The sequence below is a fragment of the Echinops telfairi genome, unplaced genomic scaffold (genome assembly GCF_000313985.2).
Source record: "Echinops telfairi isolate 266 unplaced genomic scaffold, ASM31398v2 ScPeMD7_70;HRSCAF=299, whole genome shotgun sequence".
In the NCBI taxonomy this organism is placed as follows: Eukaryota; Metazoa; Chordata; class Mammalia; order Afrosoricida; family Tenrecidae; genus Echinops; species Echinops telfairi.
The window spans coordinates 72380460-72401377 of NW_022103968.1; the positions used below are offsets into that span (position 1 = coordinate 72380460).

At 50.5% G+C, this 20918-nt stretch overlaps 1 protein-coding gene across 1 annotated transcript in view; it reads left to right on the plus strand.

Moving 5' to 3' along the window:
- Positions 1 to 627: 627 nt before the first annotated feature.
- The window catches only part of GNB1L (G protein subunit beta 1 like), a 61167-nt gene continuing 40876 nt past the window's right edge, over positions 628 to 20918 (plus strand). The window contains exon 1 of the mRNA XM_013004294.2: positions 628 to 695. The gene's annotated coding sequence lies outside the window, so the exon portion shown is untranslated. The remainder of the gene's footprint in view (positions 696 to 20918) is intronic.

Genomic DNA, 20918 nt, shown 5'->3' on the forward strand with positions numbered 1-20918 from the left:
GGGCAGGATGGAGATAAAAGTGTGGGTGGTGAGCTGGCAGCCCAGAGCCCAGAGCCCAGCCTTTTGCGCCTGCGCACGCGGGGCCGGTTGCCCCCGAAGCACTATGAGCAGTGCCTAGAGAGACCCGCGTTCCCATCACCCCCCGCGCCGTGCGGTTTAGCGGGCCGAGTCCCAGAGCGCCTGCGTCCTCCGTCCGGAAGACGCAGGCGCGGCCGAGAAGCGCGCGCCCTGGCTAGGAGGCCAACGCGGGGGAGGGGGCGTGCGACGGGGGCGTGGCTGGTGCTCGCGCGAAGACGTAGGCACGGCCGCGCGCACGCTGGGGGTGCGACAGCTTAACGTTGCTGGGCTCTGGGATCTGAGCTGCTCCGCGTGGGTATCGCGGACTGCTGCTGGAGGGTCTGTGGGGCCGCGGAGTCCGGTAGTCGGCGGTGCAGGGAGAGTCCCTTCGCTGTCCGCACTCCCCTGGCCGCGGAGAGGTTCCTGGGCGCCCTGCCGGCTGGCGGGCCTCGATTTCCCGGCCCGCGTTCGCGCGCCGTTCCCCGTGCCCCGGAGGGTCATGCTGGCGCTCCCCTCACGGCTCCACTCACTACACTTTCTAGGTGGCGCGGAGACTGGCCCTCGGAGGGAGGCCCCAGCTCGCGTTCGCAGACGGCAGCGCCGCGGAGTCTCTTGGCGGCGATTTGGGGTGGCTGCAGGTAGGTGGGCGCAGAGGGGCTTGTGAGCTCATCTCCCTAGCTTTCCTGCGTGGCGATTGCGGGGGTACAGCGATTAGCCTTCATCTTGTTGTGAGGTTTTGGGTGCTGCCGTTGACTTTGCACTCAAACCTGCCTGCGCCGCCACCGTACCTGCTCTGCCTCTTCATAGAGGTCTGTCTAGTTCCAGAGAAGGGCCTTGATTCCACAATACCAGGCAAGGAGGAACTGAAAAACCTCAAAACCAAACTCACTGCCATCGAGTTGATTTCGACTCATAGTGACTCTATAGGACAAAGTAGAACTGCCTTGTGGATTTCCAAAACTGCAACTTTTTACGGAAGTAAGTGCTTCATTTTTCTCCAGCAGCGCAGCAGGTGGTTTTGAACTGCTGACCTTGGGGTTAGCAGCCCAAGGTGTAACCCACTGCCCACCAGGGCTCAGGCAAGGATCAGGGAGGGAAGAAGTGGTGTGGAGTGGACCAAAGACTGAGTCAGACCCAGGAAAGCTCAGGTGGATCCCAGCTGGCTGGGGTTGGGGGGTGGGGGAGGGGAGGAAAGCTTCCTCCACCTCCAGGCTGCAGGGAGCCTTAGCACTGCCCTGTGTGGCAGCTGGCAAGTGACCTCACCACCCTGCCTTACTAATCATGACCCTGGCCCTAGCCTGGCCAGGGTGCTCTTGGTATCAGGCCCCAATTGAATCCTTAGGGACCTGTTGATTGTCCTCTTCTCCTTAAGGAGTCTCGGTGGCTTGCTGCGGCCAGTGCTCGGCTGCTGACCCAAAAGGTCTATGATTCGAACCCATCTGCAGCTCCTCAGAGAACAGACTGGGTGATGTGTTCCTGTAAAGCTGGCTGCCTGGGACATCCTGCCTGGCAACTTCCCTCTGCCCTATAGGGTCCTTATGACCTGAGGTTTCCTGCTGTCTGGAGCAGGGTAGGAGGTGTGCTTCCAGGGAAACACCTGCCGATCCTGCCTCCTGGGATTGACAGCATCTGCCATACTCTTAGGAACCCTGGTGGTTAATCATCAGGCTTCTAGATCAAGGGTCAGCGGTTTGAACCCACCAGCGGGAGAGAAATGTGATCGTCTGCTTCCGTGAAGGTTGACAGTCTGGGTGACCCGGAGGAACATGAGTTGGAATGGGCTCTGACAGGGTTTGGTTATTGTTGTCAGTCACTAGGCTTTGTGTCGTACTGTTGGACATTGGGTGGCTCTGAGTTGGACATGCCCTGACAGCAGTTGGCTGGGCTGGGTTTGGGCATCATGGGCAGGTCCACTCCGTTCCCTTGGTGCCAGGGGCTTGTTTGCTTGCCAGTTCTCCGTTGGCCCTGTGGGGATGGCTGGGCCTCGCCCTGTTCTTCCCCACCTTGTTTTTGGACAGATTACCTTGGATGATGACTTGCCTCTGACAGTCCCATCAGCTCCTCTCCGCTCTCCTGAGGGCCCAGCTGTCAGCACCTGGTCCTCACTGCGCCTGGAGCAGCTTGGGTTTGCCACACCCTGCTCGCCCTGCTCCAGTCCACCAAGTCATTTGTTTCTCCTGCTCCCCTTGTGTGGCTGCCCCTCCCACCAACTGCCCTCCCCCCACTGCCCCCACCTAGCCCTGCTCCCCTTCCTTCTCCTCCTAGTCCATGTGACAACTCCCAGGATGCCTGGGGGCTGGAGCTCTCAGCAGGGTCCTTGTCTTCTTATCCAGATGGCAACCAATTATGCCAGTGTGCACCCTTGACAACTGGTGAGCCTGGCCTCTGTTGGGGACCCCCCATGGACCCTTGAATGGAGCAGCCCTGCTGCAAGGACCAGCCACAGAGCAGAGAGTGGGGCTGTCAGCCCCCTGGTGGGGAGCCCTTTGAGAGGGTGCCCTAACTCTGGGTGCCAGCCCTGACTGGTGATGTGGGACTGCTTTCCCGTCCAGCTGTGCAGTTCCTTGGTCTTCCACTTCAAGGACCACCAGGGTGGCCTCAGCTATGTCTGGGAGAGCTTGACATTGGATAGCCGGTGTGGACACCCCCTACCTCAAGGACTTGCCCCTGCCTGCCCATTATGAGCCCTTCTGCCAGGGCACACAGGGCTCTGGCCCTGACCCTGAACCCTAACCTCAAGCCAGCTGTTAGGGGTCCTGCACTATCCCAGGTTGAGGTAGGACTGGGCTCCCTTCTTGGAAGCCCTGGAGTCAACACCATTCCTCCCCCAGGGCCTGTCCCCCTCATTCCAGCCACCCCCCTGTTTGTAGCTCTAACTCCGTATCAGGAAGTACTCTGCCTGAGCAGCAACTAGCTGAGCCTGTTCTTTTGGGGTCCACCTCTTAGCCTGTCCCTGCCCTGCCAGAATCAGCTAAGCTCCTTGCCCAGAATCCAGACCTGGCGTGTCCTGGGAGGTCCAACATCTCTGAAGGTGGAAGAGGCTTCTGGCAAGAGGAGATCAGGAGACATCCTTTAGGGTCCCTCATGGTATCTACTGGTTCTAAACCAGCTGGCTCAGAATTGGCACTGGCCCCTGGTGAGAAGGTACACTTGGTGCACTTGTCTGAACACAAACACTTCTCCTGCACCTGTGCCCTGTCTCAGACCTCCCCATCAGCCTCAGAGGCCACCTTCCACCGGTTTTTGGTGGCATCTCACCTAGGCAGTCTTCTGGTTGGATAGGCTTCTTCAGCTAAATCCCATCAGGTAATTGGCCAAGTCCCTGCTCCCTGCAGATGGAGCCCCCTCTTAACTCCTTGGTAGCACAAATGGTTAAGCATTGACTACAAACCCAAATGTTGGCAGTCTGAACCCACCAGCCTCTGTAGGAGAGAGATGAGGCTGCCTTACCTTGTCCTATAGGCGCCACTTGGCAGGCAGTGGTTACTTTTTTCATTGTTAACAGGCAGCCTCAAGGTACCTGTTTGAGACCCTCTCTGGCTTTTCTGCCCCTGGCCCCCAGCCCCCTAGTATCAGGGTCTCCTTTTGTTCTCTTGGCTGGAATTGAAGGAAGGCAGGGAGGAAAAGTGGCCCCGAAGTACAGACTAGTTGGGAAGACTCAGGGCAGGAAGGTGGGGTACAAACCCCTTCTTTCCCAGCAAGTGCTCATTCCTTCTGTGCACTCAGCAACCTGAGGCTGGGGTAGGTGGGGAGTGAGGGATGGGCATTAAACGGCTCAGTGCTTGGCATGTGCTGAGCTCCCTGCACTTTGTATCCAGCAGTCCCCACTCGACCCAGGCACTTGCCTGTAGATTGCTGTATCTGCACTGATAGCCCAGCCCGTCAGTGCCCTGGTCTCTGGTCTGGAGCAGCATCATGCTGTTGGTACCCAGTCGGCACTCATTAAATGTGTGCATTGAGTCATTGATGGAGCATAGTGTAGTTTCCTCGGCAACAAAACTACCTTGCTGCCAGCATCCACAGTCAGGGTGGGTCTGGTGGGGCCTTCGCTCAAGGTCTTGGGAAAGGAGTTGAAGCTAAGTAGGTGTGACAGGGAGCTTGGCAGGCAAAGGGTGACTTTGAGAACTGGCTTGAAATGAGGAGCAGGCAGGATGGGAATGAAGGAACCTACTCCCTACCCAATGGGAGTGTTTATAGCTAAACACCCTCAAGCCCAGTATAACGCAGGCCTGGGTGTGTGTCTGGGGGTGGTATTGTGGGGGTGGGGGTACATTCTGACCCATACAGTGCAGGGCTTCTACCCTGGGAGAATTTCCCAACTCTCCATTTCCCCACCGTACAGACAAATAGACCACAAAAAAGAAAAGTCTTTCTGGAAAATAAGAAAAACTACAAGGGAGGTGGCCTGGAAATAAAACTAGTTATTTTGGGGGAAAAACAAGATTAAACAAATGTCTGTTAGAATTTGTTTTGTTGTAAAGAAAATAATTTGTTGGGATGATTGGTAACTGTCAAAATGGCTCTGGACTCCCATGGTTTTATGTGTGAGTTCCTGCAGGACACAGATGCCTGGTGATTAAAACTTGCAGATCTCCAAAATAGGTGGGAAACCCTTCTTAAGAAATTAAATCATTGATGGCAAAACAACCCAACTATAAGATAACAAAGCTACGTGCAGTCTTGGTTTCGATCAACTGCGGGCAATCCTGAAGTTCTGCCCCTGCCCCAGCCCCAGAGCAGGTGCAGCCCCCATTATCACTCAGGGTTGTTTGTGACTAGAGTGAAGATTTGCTGAGCAAATCCACTCTCCTTTCACTAATTCAGAAAAAAATTACATTACTTCCTCTCTGTATTTCCTGTTTCCATTTCTTATCCTTTCCTAACCCTTTGCGCAACCAGGACAGACTGTTTCCCCTGGCTCTCTTGGTAGCCCTTGGACTCGATGGGGTAAATGTCTCTCTGTTGCCCACTCGACATCCCCCTCTATCTTGTGGACCTCTACCTAGGCTGCCTCTCCCCTTTCATTTTTCTCTTTCTCACCAGATCAACAGATCCCTGGTAGTGCCATGGGTTAAGTATTGGGCTGGTTGCTGAAAGGTCAGCCATTCAAATCCATCAGCAGATTCAAGGGAGAAAGTTAAGGCTGGCTGCTTCTGTGGAGATTGGCAGTCTCACAAACCCTGGTGGATGGCCCTGTTCTGTCTCAGAGGGTCGCAATACATTGGCATTGACTCCACAGCAATGGGTTTTAGACCAAACCAAACCAAATTCACTGCCCTGGAGTCAGTGCCGACTCACAGCAACTCTCGAGGCCAAGGTCGAACTGCCCTGTGGGAAGAAAGCCTTTTTCTTCCATGGAGCAGCTGGAAGCTGCTGACCCTGTCGGTCACCGCCCAATTCATATTCATAACTACCACATCACAGGGCTCCCTCTCTGTCTTTTTAATGAACCTAGAATATTTGAGGATAGAGGAGAGGGATGGCATGACCCTGGCCTGCCTTCCACACTGGAAGTACACGTAGTGGTGGAGAATGATGGCTTGTTTCTGATCTGCTGTGCTTCTCGGTCTTCTAGCAGGCGGTGACCCAGCTGCTTGCCCATTCCTCCGGGGAGGGACCCTTAGACCATTTGCCACATCCAGGTAGCAAACCAATTAGAGGCCCCAGGGGATGGCCCTTGGCATTGGAGGGGGGCAGCAGTGCCTGGAAGCACAGGGGGGGCGGGGGGTGCTTAAGGATGGGCCAGGGGCTACCGGGTATGTCACCCGCCAGCTCATCTTATCTGTCCCACCCCACCCTGGGAAGTACCCAGAGAGTCTTCTACGGGTAGGACATGGTATGCACTGTGGAAATGAAAAGAAAAAGGATTTTATTGTGACTGCGATGAAAGTTTATAGGGCAGATGAGTTTTCCATCCAAGAGTCAGAGTCGTCTTGTTTCAAGTTCTTGATTGCCACAACGTGCCATCGCTCAGCCCACCTCCTCCCTGCATTTCTAATTCCCTGTTTCTCTTCCTTTCCTGACCCTACCTGGGAATGCTTTACATGTCCTGCCCCTGGTGGCACGGTGGATTTCATGTTGGGCTGCCTGCTAACCCCAAGTCAGCAGTTTGGACCCATCAACTGCTTCTTGGGAGAAAGATGAAGCTTTCTACTCTTGTAAAAAGTTATCATCTCAAACCCATAGGGACAGTTCCACCATGTTCTATAGGGTCATTATGAGTTGGTATCGACTCAATGGCAGTTTAGTTATTTGAGTGTCTTCAAGGAAAAACCTGGGCCTGTGAGATGGTGATGGATTATGGCAGTGTGGTAGTGCTGGTGTGGACACAAGAACAGAGAATGGAGTTGGGAACTGCATACAGGCTAAAGGTATTGAGAATTTCTGGGAGAGAAGTGTCATGTAATGGCTTGGGAGGACAATAGGTCAGGCCTCTGGAAAGTAGTCAGATTGGATACCTCTCTCCCTCATTGTTTGTACCTCCTGCTACTCGAGTAGATTGCAATTCATAGTGACCTGCAGGGCAGGGGAGAACGGCTCCCAGGGTTTCTCTGCAGGATCAGACAACCTCGTCTTGCCCCCGCAGAGAAAGTGGCACGTTTGAATTGCTGACCTTTTGGTGGGCAGTGCATGCTTAACCCACCACGCCACCAAGGCTTCTGCACTCAGTAAGAGCATGCACTCCAGGTGGACTTTTCATAAAAGTCCTTACGGGGACATAGGGTATTTTGCGGGGAGGGCACTCGAGTGTAGTTCTGTGAGGTCACTTACTGCTCACAGCGCCTTATGCCTTACAGAGTGGAACTGCACGCCCGGGGGCTTACTTAGAAGACTAAGCGAACTCGCCGCCATCAAGCCCATTCTGATCCCTAGTGACCCTGTTGCACAGGCTAGAACTGCCCCTGTGGGTTCCCAGACTAACTCTTCACAGGAGTAGAAAGCCTCATCTTTCTCCTGTGGAGTGACTGATAGTTTTGAACTGCTGACTTTGTGGTAGAAGCCCAACATGTAACCACTACACTACCAGGCCTTTCTTGGCTGTCACCTCTCTGGAAGCAGATTGCCAGGCTTTTCCTCCCATAGCTCTACTGGGTGGGTTCAAACTGCCAACCTTTGGGTTACCAGCAGAGTACAAAGTGCCAGGGCCACCTATTAGGACTTTGGACGTTTTTGAGCCCTAAAACTGCTGACAGTGCAGAGATGCAGCTTTGTTGTGTTGTTAATGGGTGTTTAAGATGCGAGGATGTCAGATGCATTAGAGGAGCATGTACTCTGGTCCCTGGCGAAGGGCACAAAGATGCCCATCCAGGGATGTTTGTTGCAGGGTGACCACGATGTTACAAACCTGCACTAAGCTCTTAAGTACTGATAAGCTGAGGGTCTGTGGCGTCCCCTGAGCCCTCTGAGCTGTTGAGGTAGTTTCACCTCAGAAGCGTTACGTAAGATGATACTGCACAGTACTGGGCACAGACTGGACTGCGGTGACTGTCCAGTGGGTGTTCCTGTGCCAAGCAGCAACGCTCTGGCCCCCATTAGGAGCAAGATCCCGTGAAAGGCTGCCTGCTGTACTGGTAGGGCCAGCCAGGTAGCACATGTGCTCGGAGCTGCCGTGGGACCACTGTCCTCCGTGGGACCACTGTCCTCCGGCCTCAAATGATTCCTGTTGGTCCACCTGCACCACCACAGCCAGAGGAAGCCACTGAGTCTCACTGTGTCTCCTGGCACAGGAATGGCTGGTTGTTTTCAGCGTGGCCTCAACTGAGAAGCCAGAGCGTCCCTCCCACGTAACACAGTAGTGCAGTGCAAGACCCGTGTGGGTACTGTGGCAGGATGACTGGAGCAGGGCTCCTTGTTTTGCATCTTTGGGCAGTGTTGTGATGATCAGTCTGTGTGTCACGTGCACATGTGATGTGCCCCTGCAGGCTCCAGGGGTGAGTGTGTAGCGAAGGGTGAGCTCCTAGGTTGGGAGTGGAGCCTTGGCCCTGGACTAGGGTGCTCCTACCCGTGGATGCTTTCTCTTGCTGACTTAGGTTCATTCATGCCGTTTTAGTGTTGTACCCACTTTTAATTGGACTTAAAATGAACAAGTATGGCTTGGAAGCCACCTTTGAAGAATGAGTGAATGAACAAATGTGCCTGGTCAGGGACAGCCAGGCAGCGCCAGAAGAGCAGCACCGAAGCCGCCACCAGCATGCGCTCCAGGGAAGGAGGAACAGTGAACAGAGCTGACCGGGAGGAAGTACTGCACACAGGCAGAGTGTTCTGTAGAAGCTAGGATGGCAAGACTCCAGCTCCAGGACTTTGGATATCTTATCAGGAGGGACCAGTCCCTGGAGAAGGATATCGTGCTTGGTAAAATAGTGGTTGTTATGTGCCATTGAATTAACAGCCTTATGTACAAAAGAACAAAGCATTGCCTGGTCCTGCGCCATCCTCACCATTGTTGCGGCCACTGTATCAGTCCATCTTTTTGAAGGTCCGCTGTCAGAGTAACCAGCCTCTGACAGCTTGGGGTCTGTAGGCGCAATTGTACAGCGATAATATATAGAGATCATAGTAAAGTCAGAGAATAGGAAGGTAGGAGAGAAGATAAAGGAGTCAGACACATTTCATGGTAGCATGCTCACCTCTGGGCTGGCCATATCTCAGCAGCCAGGTTCGCACAGAGAGCAGGAGGAGGAGAGAGAATATATTTCCAACCAAGGCTTATATGTACTTAGGGACATGCAAGCCCCCCTGATGACAGGTAACAGCATATGTCACAGGAAGGGATCCCATAGGCAGTACAGCAAGGGGAGGGGGGTGATCTAAGGGTGTACACGCAATAGAAAGAGGAGGGATTAGGGGTGCACATGTGACGAGACGGGTGGATCCTAGATTCAAGATGGCAGTTGCCCTTGACCTGGCATGACTTATTCTGAGCTCTCCTTCAGGAAAGCAGTCCACTGTCCTTAGCAGCAGCAAGTGTCCCTGTGGTGGGACAGACACTAGTCTGGTTGCTCTGGACGGCTGATGCCTTCAGGGAGATAACTTCCTTTTTTATTCTTACATACATTATTGGGGGCTCTTACATCTCATCATAATCCATACATTCATCATTTGTACATATGTTGCCATCATCATTTTCTGTTCTTTTAATCATTTTATTGGGGGCTCGTACAACTCATTACAATCCATACACACATACATGTGTCAGGCACACTTGTACATTTGTTGCCAACATCATTTTCAAAGTATTTTCTTCATACTTGAGCCCTTGATTTCAGCTTCTCATTTTTCTCCCTCCCTCCCTCCCTATAAATTATAGATTATGATTTTCATATCTTACATTGTCCTCTGTCACCCTTCACCCACTTTTCTGCTGTCCATCCCCCTGGGAGGGGATTATATGTTGATCCTTGTGATTGATTCCCCCCCTTCCCTCCCCCACCTTTCCCACATCCTCCTGGTATCTTTATTTTCATCGTCGGCCCTGGATGCCCTGTGTTGCAGACTCTTACCTGTAGCAGTGCACATGCTCTGGTCTAATCAGATTCGTAAGGTAGAATTGGGGTCATGGTAGTGGGGGGAGGAAACATGAAAGAACTAGAGGAAAGTTGCGTGTTTCTTCGGTGCTCTTTTGCAGGGAGGTAACTTCTAAGCAGCTTGCGTTGCCCTCCAAGTGTACAGTCATTTACCATGTGATGCAAGCACCATCCTAGGTTTGACATACAGTTGAGGGAGACAACCTGGGGAAAAACCCTTTCGCACCCACAGTCCGCCTCTACTTTACCAAGCATGTGCTCTCCCAAGGGCTCTTTACACTTTAAAGCAGTGGTTTTCAACCTTCCTGATGCCATGACCCTTTAATATAGTTGCTCATGTTGTGGTGTATCCCCCCCAACCATAAAATTACTTTTGCTACTATTTCATAACTGTAATTTTGCTACTGTTATGAATCGGGCGACCCCTGTGAAAGGGGTCAAGACCCACAGGTTGAGAACCGCTGCTTTAATGAGTTCTTGGGCATCAGGTTTACCTAATGTGTAGAGCAGTTTGCTTTCTTAACTGCAGCTCCCATGGGTGTTGTGGACCCAGGACAAATGAAATTCTTGACAACTTCCGGTTTTCCCTGTCCTGATGTCTGTTGGTAAAGTGAAAAAGAGGAAGGCCCTCAACAAGATGGATTGACACAGTGGTTGCCACTGGGCTCCAACATAGCAAAGACGGTGAGATTGGTGCAGGACCAGACAGTGCTTTGGTCTATTGTACATGGGGCTGCTCTGAGTCGGCGCAGACTTCACAGCACCCACCACCACCACCACCACCACCACCACCAACACGAGGACTTGGAATTGCTCCTAGGTGACAAAGGGGCCTGTTGTCCTCAGAGATTGGTGAGAAGGACCGCTCCTCGCCTCCCTGTTCTTTTCACCTGTGCTGGACATGTAACATGAGTGAGAAATAAATGTTTGATGTGTTAAGCGACTGGGTTTGGGGGGCTTGTGTTTTCCACAGCCTAGCTGATTATGTCCTGACTGAGAATAGGATCCGATTTCACCCTTCTCCATAGGGCGCCTAACAGCTCCAGCAGAGGATGCTGCTTGGCACCCCAGTCCATGGTGCTGCCCCTGTCACAGATTCCTGTGTTATTTCTAGCTCCCAGTCTAAGGAGCCTTTGTGTCATATTGGCTGTGTTGGGTTGCTAACTGCAAAGTCAGCAGTTCAAAACCACTTGCTGCCGTGAGGGGGAAAGATGGGGGAGCTCTGTACCCCCATAAAGAATTACAGTCTGGGAAACCCACAGGGGCAGTTCTGCCCTGTGCAGTAGAGTCACTATGAGTCAGAGTTTGGTGTGGTGAGGTCTAGTCACCCCCTCGGGTTTCTAAGGCTCCCAGGTCTTTATGGGAGCAGATAGCCTCATCTTAATCCCTCGGCCTGTGGATTTGAATGGCTGATTTTCAACTACCAGCCCAGTGCTTAAATCATTGTACCACTAGGGTCTGTTGGTTTGATTGATCCCCTACCCATTCTCTAGCCTTGTAATTAGTTCTGATTGTGTGGTAGGGAAAAGTCCCTCTTAGCTCCACTCATGTATCTTCAAATTGTCTTGTTATAAACGTGTGTGTGTGTGTGTGTGTGTGTGTGTGTGTGTGTGTGTGTGTGTAAAAACAAACGCATAGGAGGATAGTGCACTTGGGGTCCAGCAGCCCCCTTACTCAGCTCTTGCCCTGTGGTTGCCATGCTGGTGGACCACCTGGCAGAAGGGCAGGCCCCCCTCATCTACAAAATGGGGGCCTGATCCCTCCATCTGGGGAAGACCCTAGCAGCCTGGCAGGGTGCCCTAGCAGCTGCCCTTTTTCCCTCCCGCCACCATGCAGGGCCTGTGATAAGCGGTCTTCATCCACTCACTCGACCAGGCGTCCTCAAAGTACGGCCTGTAAGCCACATGTGGCCCGCCGCCGAGGACATTTATCCCGTTTTTGCCCCGTTTGTTTTTTTACTTCAAAATATGTGCAGTGTGCATAGGAATTTGTTCATAGTTTTTTTTTTAACTATAGTCTGGCCCTCCAACAGGTCTGAGGGACAGTGAACTAGCCCCCTGTTTAAAAAGTTTGAGGACCCCTACGCTAGACCGTGGTCTCCCTGTGGGACCATCAGGGGCATACAGGGGCTGATGGGAGTCTGTCTGAGGGCGTGGCACCTGAAAACATGGGAACCTGGGATAATAGGGGACCCTCATGGGCATGACTCACCAAGGCAGTGTCTTATACCCAGGGCTCTTGTGTGCACCTTGACAAGCTGGGGCCACTTGTCTTGGGCTGTTGAGAGCAGTGGGTCTGAGCCATACTGAGCCTCAGGCCCAAGGGAACCACAAGTACATAGAGCGAGCAGGAGGCGCTGTCTCTGTTGTGTCTGGCTGGAGACCATGAGTTCAGCTGCAGTGCTGCTGGGTGCCTGGAGGTATAGGGCTGCCCTAAGTGTCTCCTGAGTCCTTAGGTGCCTGGCGCCTTCTAGAGCCGTGTTCTCACATAGGGGGATTCCAATGGCAGCAGGTGGCTGTGCTGTGGGCCTGTAGACCAGCAACCTCATCACAGACTCAGGACGTATCAGTGTGGGCATGGAGTGCGGGTGGCAGGAGCGGTCTGGTGTGTCACTCTGCCTGCACTGCTGCCTGTGGGCAGACGTGGCAGCTGGACCTCCTCCTCCTCACAGTGCTCTCACTGCCTGCAGAACCACACCCACACCTTTAGATTAAGGAGTCCTTCACAGGGTCCAAGAGCTCTGGTGGCACAGTGGATTACATGCTGAACGGCGAACCACAAAGGCAGCAGTTTGAAACCACCAGCCATCCCTTGGAACTGTCTACTTCCATGAAGAATTACAGTCTTAGAAACCCACAGAGACAGTCTACTCTGTCCTATGAGTCGAAATTGACTCGAAGGCAGTGAATTTGGCTTTTTGAGCTTTCAGGGTGGGAGAGAAAGCCCTGGGGCCACCATCAGTTACGTGTTGGGCTGCTATATAACTGCCAGATCAGCAGTTCAGGCCCTCCAGCCGCTCGTCAGGAGAAAGATGAGGCTGTCTGCTTCCCTAAAGACTGACAGTCTCAGACACCCTAGGGAACAGTTTTACTCTGTCCTTCTGGGTCACCAGGAGCAGGAGTTGACAGCAGTGGGTTTTGTTTTGTTCTCCAAGTGGGGCCTAGGTATCGTTCTCAGGCCAGAGGTCTGTCCATCCTCAAGGTTGGGCCCCACCCTACCCCCTCTGTGGACATGGTCTGAGCACCATTGTCAGTGCTGTGGTAAGCTCTCCTCATGGGGGGCTGGACAGCTGGCCCCTCTGGACCAGGCCCCCTGGGAACAGTGGACCTCTGGGCCTGGGACCTAGGTATGGTCCCACTTCCTGAAGAGTGATCAACAAGCTTTTCATGCATCTACCAGGGACAGAAAAGGGTTGAAACCGCTGTCATCACTGGCCAGATGCCCACCTTTGCCCAGAAATGCCTTGGGGTGGCCGGCTAAAAATGCCTGAGTCAGGCTTCCTTCCGGTTCCTTCTGGTTTCTCCTTCGCCAGGCTTCTTGGGCCTGTCCTGCTGTTCCTCCCTCCCCCACCCAGACTCAAGGGCGACAGACGGCCCCAGCTGCAGCTTGAGACGCTGCCTGTTTATCGGGAGCCCACGCCCACCCATCCTGCCGGTCAGCTCCCTGGTATTTCCTCCAGGCCAAGCAAGAGCAGCCGGCTCTTGGAGCCCAAGAGCGGAGCTCATGGCCTCTGGGGGACAGCAGTGGTCACAGCCTGGTTGTGTGTTCCCTGCTCCTGAGGTGGACCTTCTTGACCCTCCAGAGAAAGGATGAGGTCCACGCTTTGTCTGGCGAGACTGACTCCTGTCTGGCCCCACTGCAGTCTAGTGGCTGTGGACAGGAGAGGGACTTGGGGAACTGCCCAGCATCGAGTGGCCTGGAGGAGAGATCAGTACTCCCATTACATACATGAGCCTCTCTTTCCAGACCTTGGTGGGATGGGCACCTAGCACCAGGCTCTGCCACTCACAGCTTTGGGGGATGCTTGGCGCCCACAGGGCCAGGGGACACAGCCTGTCCCTCACCCTTGGTAGTTGATTGGCTGCAGGGCAGCCGGGAGTAGTCAATCATAATGTGCCCAGGTCCTTCAGTCTCTTTGAGTGGGTGGGCGGAGTGGCAGATTCAGGTCTTTCCCAGGACCCCCTGGCACATTAATGTCCTCAACTCTACCACTGAAGTAAGGGCTGTGATATGCTGGAGTTCTGCCTGGCATGTCCCCGGCTCGTGGGGTGGTGCCAGCAGAGGTGTCCTAGCAGTAATGGGGCTCTGGGTGAGCCCCTGTCAGCTGGGTCTTTTCTTTCCATTGTACTGAAGACAGAGTCATTCTGGGCACAGGGTGTGCAGGAGCCACTGAGCCAACCCAGCCCCTGCCAACCCAGCCCCTGCCGAGGGCACAGACTGCCTACTGACACTGGGACATGATGGACTAGAGGCCGGCCCTGCCCCAGCCTGGTTCTCTAAAGGCAGGGACTGCTGGGATAGGGGTTTACCGTCTGCCACCCAGCCTTCCAGACTCAGCGAGCCAAAGGATTCTCCCTCCCTTCCTCCCTCCCTCCCCCCCTCCCTCCCTCTCTCCGCCCCTCCCTCCCAGTGAGCCTAACCACAGCTGCATCCCGGGAATTCCTCTCTGGGACATGCATCTTTGAAGCTAGCCTCTTTGCGCCCGCCTGGGCACTTCCAAAGGCAGATACTGACAGAAGATTCAATGAATCGAAGGTCGCCCGTCCGGGTGTTGACAGATGCAGGACCATGGTCCTCTTTCTGATTTAATAACCGAATGGGAGGTAATAATGAGGGCTAATTACTGAGGAGGTGTTGACAGATGGCCCGAGAGGAAACAAACTACCTTTATCCCACAGCTTAGAGTCAGATTACGGCTGGTGCTATCTGCCCCTCAGAAAGTCGATGCTTCCATCACTCAGCAGGGCTTCAAAGGGGAGGGCCTGACAATGCACAGGACGGGCAAGGGCCCATGAAGTGCGCCTTTGACTCCCTGTCTCGAACTGGAGCCCAGGCCAGAAATGGATCCCCTCCTCGCCCCCCCAAGCCCCACCTGGTGATGCTGACAAAATCTAAGGCCTCAGAGGCCACCAAAGCCCTGGCCAGGATCTGTAGGCCCACGTGGGTTCTCCATGGCACCAGGGACCAAGTGTCTATTTCTTTGCCTCTGGCAATGGGATAGGAATGTAACATCCCCTGACTTGTCATCTGGACCGAAGCAGCTCTGTGGCCCTCAGCGGGTGGCTCCAGCCCTTCTGGGTAGGACTTGTGTCCTGGATGTTATTTATGGCAGGACCACCCCTCCGAGGTTTGGCATCACTCATCAGCGGCTGCTGCCCCCTGCCTTAGGCCGAGGGTTAGCACTGTGGAAGCGGATACTGCCCTGCGGGGCCTCCGTGGGCAGACCAGACCGCCCAGCTACTGGGAGGAGGCCCACCAGGTTCTGATGGACTGTGTCCGCACAAACTGACCCTGCCTGGGTTTCCCTGCGTTGCGCAGGCCTGACTGCCTGAGAGCAATGCTGGTGAAATGCTTGGCCAGGAGAGGCGGCCTTCAGGGCAAGGGGCGCAGGTGGGCTAGCTGAGCCTGTTGCGGCCAGGCGCCCACAGCCAATTCTCAGTTTTTAGTGGGGAGAGCGTGGTTCTAGACTAGGCTGGTTGGTTTGGAGTGAGCACCCATGGAGGCACGCGGTTGCTGCCTGCATGCTCCCCTCCCACTCCACTTGGGGGTGGCCTGGCTCATTTCTAAGAGGTAGAGTTGAGAGAACTCTTGGCTGGACTAGAGTTCAACGTGGCTTCCCGTGAACGCTGCTCTGCTCTGACATAAAGTGACTTCTGGAAGTGACAAGAGAATGGTGAGGACAAGAGCCATCTGCTCATAAGGCGTAATTGATGACCCAGGTGGAAAAAGAGGAGGCTTTTTATTCCCATAAAGGGTTACAGCCTGGGAAACCCATAGGGGCAGTTCTATTCTATCCTATGGGGTCACTCTGAGTTGGAATTGATTTGATAGCAGTGGATGTGTGTTTTGGAATCTTCATTATATCGAAACATTTGTGGTTCAGTGATCAGATTCTTGCCTTCCATACAGGAGATCCAGGTTCCCTTCCCGGCCAGGGCCTCTCATCCACAGCCCCCACCCATTTCTCAGTGAAGTTTGTGTGTTGCTAGGATGCTGACCAACTTTCAACAGAACTTCCAGACTATGATGGGCTATGAAGAAAGGCCAGCTGTCTACTTCCGAAAACCAGCCAGTGAAAACCACTCTTGGACCACAGTGATCTGGTCCGTAGCTTATCATAGGGTTGGCCAGCATTTTGGTCCATGAGGTTGCCATGAGTCAGGGACTCCTGGGATTTTGACTGCCACTGTGGGATCACGCGTAGGAACCATTGTGGGGGTGGCGCAGGACCATGCAGTGTTTTGTTCTGTTGTGCATCAGGTCACTCTGGGTCAGGGCCAACTCCACGGCACCTAACAACCACCACCAGCACACACATCCCATGGTATGGATATGTACTGCTGCCTGTTCACATGAGGTGTTTGGGTGTAATTTTTTAACGAAACAGCCAAACTTTCCCCCAAGTGGTGGCATTACTATAAAGCCTTATTAGTGGTATGTAACAGTTTCATTTGCTTTCCATGCTTGGGGTGGTCAGTCTCTTTAAAAGGTAGTCATCCTGAAAGACACAGGTGTTATAAAACCAAAAGCAAAACAATCTAGTTGTGCCCGAATCACATCTGACCCATAGCCACCCATCAAGTGTCAGCGTGCTCTCTAAGGTGGTCTGAGGCTGAGATTTCAGCAGCAAATTGCTGCACCCTTCTTCCATGGCACCCGAGGTGTTGGGGTGGGGAGACTTAAATCTCTAGCCTTTCGGCTAGCAGCGAAGCACATCAATGATTTCCATCACGTGGGGGATTCCTAATAGGTAATCGCTAAAGATTGCATTTCCATAATGACCTAAGAAGTTGAGTTTGTTTTCTTGTCCTTATTTAAGATTTGCATACTTTTTTGGAGTTGAGGATTTACTCTTGGGCTGCTAACAGCAAGGTCAGCCGTTCAAATCCACTAGGTACTCCACAGGAGACAGATGAGGCAGTCTGCTTACATAGAGATCCACAGTTCTAGAAATCCTGCGGTCTACTCTGCCCCATAGGGTAACTATGAGCCAGAATCCATTCAGTAACCATTGATTTGGTTTTAATTTATTGATTAAACATTTAATTTAAATTTTTTGGATGAAATGTTTGTTCAGATCTTTTTCCATCTTTATTTTTGTTTGTTTATTAAGGAGTCCTGGTGGCATAGTGGTTATGTGTTGTGTTGTTAACCCAGGGTCAGCGGTTTGATACCACCAGGTACTCCTCGGGAGAAAGAAAAGGCCTTCTGCTCCCCTAAAGTGTGACAGTCTCAGAAACCCTGGGGTAGTTAGTTCTACCCCGCCCTCCAGGGTGTCTGTGAGCCAGTATCGACTCGATGGCATAGTGATTACGCATTGGGTGCTAACCACAAGGTCAGCAGTTTAAAATCACCAGACCCTTGGTGAGAGAAAGAGGCTTTCTACTCCCGCAGAGTCAGTCTCAGAAGCCCACGGGGCAGTTCTGCCATGCCCTCTAGGGTCACTGTGAGCTGGCATCGACTCGATGGCAGTGAGTTTGGAGTTTGGTTTTATTTGATATTCTTACTGACTTCTGAGGCTTTTTTTATATTTGGATGTAAATCCTTTGCTGGATATGGGATTGGCAAATACTTCCAGTCTGTAGCTTATCTTTTCATTTTCAAACTAGTGTCTTCAAAGAACAAATGTTTCTAATTCTTGTGAAGTTGAACCATTCATTAAAACATTCTTTTTTAATGGACTGTGTTTGCCGAGAGTTTTTTTTTAATCAGGAATGGAAATTGAATTTGTTCAAATGCTTTTTCTGTCTTTGTTGATATGATCATGTGTTTTTCTCTGTAGCAAGTGAGTATGATGGATTATATTGACGGGTTTCTGAATATTGAATCACTTCTGCATTCCTGGGATAAACCCCAGTTGGTTGTGCTGTATATTTGTATATCCTCCTGGATTTGATATGCTGCTGCCCCTCCCCCGATTTGTTTCTGTAAAGGATTTTTCATCTATATGAACGATAGAGGATGATTTGTGGTTTTCTTTTTTTGTACTAACTTTGTCTGGTTTTGGTGTTAAAGTAAGGCAAGCTTCAAAATACCTGCGAGGCGCTCCCTATTTTTCTAACTTCTGAAGGAGATTGTGTGGGACTGACATTACTTCTTTCAGTGTGTGATAGAATTTGCCGACGAAGGCACATCAGCTAACGTTGCCAGCGAGGCTTTTAAATTAAGAATGCTTGAATGCTTGAATAGGGGCTATGAATGTTTCTGCAACCTGTGATGGTAACCCTTCCTTCATTATTGTCATTGGTGTTTTCTCTCTTTCTCTTTGTCAGCCTAGGGAGAGATTTATACTGTTTTTCATCTTTTCAAAGACCCAACTTCTGGTTTTATGGATTTTCTGTATCGTTTCACTAGTCTCTGTTTAACTTGTTTGTGCTCTGATATTACTTCCTTCTGCCTGCATAGGGTTTATTTTTGCCCTCTCTTCCTCAATTTCTTATGCTAGGTCATTGATTTGAGACCTTCCTTCTTTTCTGATAAAAGCATGTAGTGCTATGTGTTTCTCTTGAAGCATTGTTTAGCTGTGTCATAGGCTGGATTCTGTAGAGACGTGCAAAAAAAATGAAGCTTATATATATGTTGTGTGTATATATATATATATTTTTTAATAAGCCATATGTATATATATATATTTTCAAGGTTTACATCAAGGAACTAGCTTGCACAGTTGAGGAGGTGGGAAAGCTCCAAGTCCGTGGGTCAGATGTCAGATTGGAGGCTTCTCCTAATTCATATAGCTGCAGGGACTAATGAACCCAAGATCAGCAGACCAAGACAGTAGGCTGCTGTTGGCCACAGAGAGAAATCCAAGAACCACAGACAATACAACAGGCTGCTGGCTCAAGAACCAGAGGTCAGATGATAACAAGCCAGGTGCAAAAAGGAAGAGAACTTTTCCAGATGTCCATCCATATGTATCAGAAGCTGTCCATACTATCAAGGAAACTCCTTTGCAACTGATTGGCTGCTGATAGCAGATCTTGTCATGGGGGATGACTGCATTGTAACTGCCAAATGATCTGACAGTCTTGGCCCAGCCAAGTTGACCCACACTGTTAATCATCACAAGCTGTGGGATCCACACATTGAGACAACTACATACTATAATTTCATTTTCATCTAGTTCAAAAATTTCACATTTCTTGCAAGAGTGGTGATACCAGGAGGGTGGAGGGAGGGTGGGGTAGAAAGGGGGAACCGATTAAAAGGATCTACATATAACCTCCTCTCTGGGGGACGGACAACAGAAAAGTGGGTGGAGGGAGATGTCGGACAGTATAAGAAATGACAAAATAATAATAAATATAAATTATCAAGGGTTCATGAGGGAGGGGAGGGGGCAGCAGGGAGGGTGGGGGAAAATGAGCTGATACCAAGGGCTCAAGTAGAAAGAAAATGTTTTGAGAATGATGATGCCAACAAATGTGCCCAAATGGATCGTGAGAAGCATTGTACGAGCCCCCAATAAAATGATTTAAAACAATAATACATTTTTTAAAAATTTAACACTTCTTAAGACTTTCTTTTTGACCTATAGAATATTTAAAAGTTTTCTTTAATCTTCAAATATTCTATATTTACCTTATTTTTTAAAAATGATTTCTAGTTTAATTCAATCACAGCCAGAGAACATACTACTTTGTACTCAAAGGCAATGAGTTTATTTAGTTAGTTTTAGATTAAATCAGGGTATTTATTATTCAGCTCTGCTGTGTCTGTAGTGATTTTGTGGCTATTTATCAATTATTAAGATGGGAGTATTGAAGTCTCCAACTGTAATTATAGATTTGCCTATTTCTACCTTCAGTTCCATAGTCTGTATATTTCTACTTTTAGTTTGTGTATTTTGAAGTTCTATTGTTAACCTTTATGTTTTTTTGGAGAGTTGATCATTTTTATCAACACCTAGTGTCCTTTCATATCAATGGAATGTATCTTGTTCTAAGGTTTATTGCCTGATATTAGTTGACCTGCTCCAACTATACCGTGTACATTTTAACTATCAATGTTTTCAGTTCTCTTCTGGATAGATTAGAGCTGGGCCTTTTCTTATTATTATAGTTGGGTTTTATTAATAAGTTGAGCATTTATTGTGATGATTGACGTGGTTCTCTCTAGGCTTACTACCTAATTGTTTTCTCTTTGTAACTTGATTTGTTCTGCCCCTCTTTCTTGCCATCTGTGTTAGTCCGGGTTGACTAGAGAAACAGATTCATAGACACTCCTCTGTGTGTAAGAGAGAGCTTTATATAAAAGAACAATTGTATATTGAGAAAACAGCCCAGCCCAGTCCAGATGAAGTCCACAAGTCCAATATTAGTCCTTATGTCCAGTACTAGTCTATCAGTTGCTCATTAGACTCACACAGCACATACAATGACACCGAATTCAGGAAGATCACAGGTCAGTGGGTAGAAAGTCTTGTGGATCCAGTGGCAGTAGGGGTCGCCGCCAGCCCTCTGAGTGTTTCAACAGCAGGAAAGGGAAGGCAGAGAGAGTGGGTCTGGCTTCCAGTGAACTGTTTATCTCCTTTGCCGCCTCCAGATTAGGTCATCAAACTGCAACTCAATTGACGGGCTAGACTCCACCCTTTCACCCAAGTGTCAGGAGATTATGTAACTGCCACACCATCTTTGGATTATTTGAATATTTAAAAATATTCCATTGTAATTTTCACTTGCATTTTTTACCTATCTCTTTGTATTGTTTTTAATAGCCTGGATGAATTACTGTGTACATACTTAACTTTTTAGTGTTCTTAGAGTTAATCATTTTTTCATTTCAAATCAAATGCAGAGAGGCCTTACAGACATATTTGTCTTCTAACTCTCTCAGCTTTAAGCTGTAACTGTTATCCTGAAAACCCTACCAGACAATTTTATGATTTTAAATGATCATACATGTTTTTTTTTCTTTTTTAACATTTTATTAGGGACTCATACAACTATTATCCCAATCCATACACACATCAATTGTGTAAAGCGCATTTGTACATCGTTTCGCAAAACATTTTCTCTCCATTTAAACCCCTGACATTAGGTCCTCATTTTTCCCCTCCCTCCCCACTCCCCCCTCCCGCATGAGCCCTTGATAGTTTATAAATGGGTATTTTGTCAT